This window comes from Bombyx mandarina, chromosome 07 (assembly GCF_030267445.1).
Source record: "Bombyx mandarina strain Sakado chromosome 07, ASM3026744v2".
NCBI lineage: Eukaryota > Metazoa > Arthropoda > Insecta > Lepidoptera > Bombycidae > Bombyx > Bombyx mandarina.
Genome location: NC_143214.1, coordinates 11,801,741 through 11,805,349, shown reverse-complemented (window position 1 = coordinate 11,805,349; position 3,609 = coordinate 11,801,741). Strand labels below are relative to the sequence as shown.

General features: G+C 35.6%; 1 long non-coding RNA gene across 1 annotated transcript; it reads right to left on the bottom strand.

Moving 5' to 3' along the window:
* Positions 1-308: 308 nt before the first annotated feature.
* On the bottom strand, positions 309-2,746 carry LOC149502701 (uncharacterized). The gene is made up of 2 exons (XR_016323347.1): positions 2,238-2,746; positions 309-508 (listed from the first exon to the last, which is right to left on the bottom strand). It is a non-coding gene; the product is annotated as an uncharacterized LOC149502701 (long non-coding RNA).
* Between the last annotated feature and the right edge of the window lie 863 nt (positions 2,747-3,609).

The window sequence follows — 3,609 nt, the reverse complement described above, 5'->3', positions numbered from 1 at the left end:
AACTTCGAACAAAAGGATATATCTGATCTATAGGCTCCATTACTTTTAACATCAAGTGAATTTGTTCAAACAATTGTCAGCCTTCAATAAAATTTAATTTTGAATAAAATTAATTCCCATCTACAAATACAATCAGTGAAGCGGGGCACTAAATCACTAGTTTGAAATGAAAGAGACAAAATCACCAATACTTTATTGAATCGAAATTAACAAATTACATTTTTAATTGTATACAAAGACTTTCGGAGGCTTTACGAGTTGCTTATCTTCTTCTTTTTTTTCTCTTAAAAAAAATCTTCATATTCTCGCGTTAGAGAGAGATAGAGCCTCCTACTGGCCTCACGGGAATCGAATTGCATTAGTTTTTTGGAATGACATTCATAATGACTTCCGAGTCAATATTTGAGGTCACGTTCTATAGAAGTTAACCCAACTAGGCTGGCAATGTCCTGCCAAGTGTTCGCTTCGATTGTTGTTAGAAGATCAGATTGTAAATACGCTGCTTCAACTGAAATTTCAAAGAATACATTTTTTTATTATCTCTCCACTACCTTTGTATACTTAATGAGCACACTTGTGTTTTTTTTGTATAGAATCATTCAGTAAAACCTCATGCTATAAGAAACACCACTACTTTTTATGTGCTAATCTCTAGCTTATTATTCCGTGAAACACCCATTTGAAGTTTTTTTTTATTGCTTATATGGGTGGACGAGCTTACAGATGTTTTTGAAAGAGATTTCGTTTAATACGCGACATTTATTTTTGTAATTAATGATGCTTTTTATTTAGTACTAGCGACCCACCCTCACTTCGCTTCGGAAACATATTAAATTTTATTATTGATAGTTCAGTCCCGCGATGTTACCCGCGGTTATTGTTGTACCGAGGGTGACGCTGCGGGGCGAAGCTAGTCTAAAAAAAGTAACCTAAGTTATTCCTTATATCATCAGCTACCTGTCAGTGAAAGTCCCGTCAAAATCGGTCCAGCCGTTCCAGACATTAACCAAAACAAACAGACAGACAGGCAGACAAAAATTGTAAAAAATGTTATTTTGTATAACAAACAGACATTATTTATATGTATAGATTAGTATCAACAATTCGATATTTTCAATTGAACTTCAATTACGTATACCACATTCAAATAGCTAAAGAAGTTTTTTTCTAATGATATTTTTTCCAAATTTAAAAAAAATTAAATGACTCTCCTGTAAAGTTGCAAAAATGTGGCTTAAACGTGGTATTTCACCCGTCGATATGTAGGTAACCTATTAAGCCCGCGACTTGTCATTTCACAGAAAACTGACTATAACTGGCAGTGGCGTAACTATAGGTTGGCGGGACTGGCAATTTGCCACGGTCCCCCCGCTACACGATCCCCCCGCTACACGGTCCCCCCAGCCCAACCTTCCCCCAACCCGACGGTTCCCCGGGCCTTACGGGCAGTAAGATTAAAGTAACGTAACATTTTTAACGAAATTTAGTATAAAATTGTTACGTAATTGTTTACGTACTTAAAATCAACCAACTAATTTAATTGTAGGCATCGGCTTGGCTGAGTCTCCTGGCATTGCTGATGTCCATGAGCGACGGTAACCACTCACCATAAGGCGGACTGTATACACGTCTGTCTACAAGGGCATAAAAAAAAAAGATCGTATGAAAATCGAAATAAACTATTAAAATTCAAACGCATTCATTAGAAAATTATCCGATTAGAACGCACCCATTCAACCTTTTTTAGCCCAGCAAGAGCAGTGCTTCGCAGAATCTACCACCGGATCGGAAACGCGACCCACTAAGAAGATCCGGCGAGAAACTCAGTCGGCTGTGTCTGAGGGTTAATTTACTCGTCGAGCCCTTCGTCGCAAGCGACGGGTTCGACGAGAACGATGACCAGTGCCTGAGGTACTTAGAAGCACCGTTAGTGGATCGGGAGGATCCGAAATGACGTGTTTGGGGTGACGTCGACTGCTTTCCATTCTGTCCGCAGGCTTGGGAATGTAGTTACCGGCGGCCACGATGAGAGGGTTCTCGTGTCGTGCCGCTTTATCGAAGTGGGCAGGGCAGGTGAGGTAGCTGCTTCAGTGATTTACTAAAATTAAATTAGATGATGTTTTTTGCTGGAGCTCATCTAATGAATTGACCACGGGCCTCAGATGACATAGCCAGATAACCGACAACTGTTTACTCTGACTAATCAATAAGAACGATAGTTTTTTTTCATTATTCACCTCTCATTTGGTTGATGCTATTAATGATCTTTTTTAAATCAGAAATTCCTTTTTCTATCTTTTCTGTTATGTTGGCGAAAAATTCACAGTCTTCCACTTCCTCTGCTGTTTCGTTAGTGACTTCCATGTTTCGTTGTTTTTATTGTAATAGAATAATTTAAATTAATCTTATTATCACGACTTGAAAGATATCTTTAAATAAACATATTGAATTTAGAAAACAAAATGGAATTAAAAAGTTATTTCATTCACAACTTTTCACTATATTAACTTAATGAATTGTAATTAATTCAGTTTTTAATTAAAAAACTAGAAATTAAAATAGGTATGTACATACAGAAAATTTATGTAACTGTTAAAAGTGAGGCGGGAAATAGTTTTTTTTTTAATTGAAATCAGAAACGCAAAGGTATCCACGACGGATGAGACCCAGTTATTGGCATAGAAAAAAAAAAGAATTCTTTTAGGTCTGTGTCAATTTGTTTTAATGGTCTGCTTAAGGATGGGAGACATTTCACGATTTTATTTATTTTCATGTCGATAATGTATTATTGAATTGTTAGAATAATTTAACCTTTGTTGTATTAAGATCCGCGATTTTTATGAACATCGAATAAATAAGCAATTTATTAATTTCATACATAAAATCTATATAAATAAAAATGGATTGCTGTTCGTTAGTCTCGCTAAAACTCGAGAACGGCTGAACCGATTTGGCTAATTTTGGTCTAGAATTATTTGTGAAGTCCAGAGAAGGCTTAAAAGGTAGATAAATATGAAAATGCTCGGAATTACATAAAAATAACAATTTTGTTTTTTCTTTGATGTGTCCCCCGTCCTTCCTTTTGTTTGTTTTAAGTTTATTTTATACAGAAGTTTAGGTACCTATTTTATTTATCAATTGAGGCACTACGAAATCTGCTGGGTCAGCTAGTACATAAATAAAAATCAAATAGAATTTCTTCATTACAATACAAATACTCCTAAATTTCCTTTTAGCAAACTCCTGAGCAAAGACTGCTATGTGGCTTCTTTAAATATTATAGTTACCTACATGCGTCAGTTAAGAAGAACCCTGCTAAAGAATCGGATAAACTTAATAAATATTTTCGTTTCGTTCCACGGTTATTATTGAAGCTGTCCATACATGACCTAACAGGTAGTAGTGTCCTGTGTATTGTTATCGAGCCATGCAGTCGGTTAAAATTTCTGGCAGGTATCAATTTTCCAAAGCTAGTTCGTAATTACTATGTGTTCTAAAATGATGTACACTAATAATAAATTTGTGTGGCATGCGATTTAAAGGATATTCGTAATTAAATTGAAACTTTAATCTACTATGACATGTCTTTAAATGGGCACCGTTACTCAT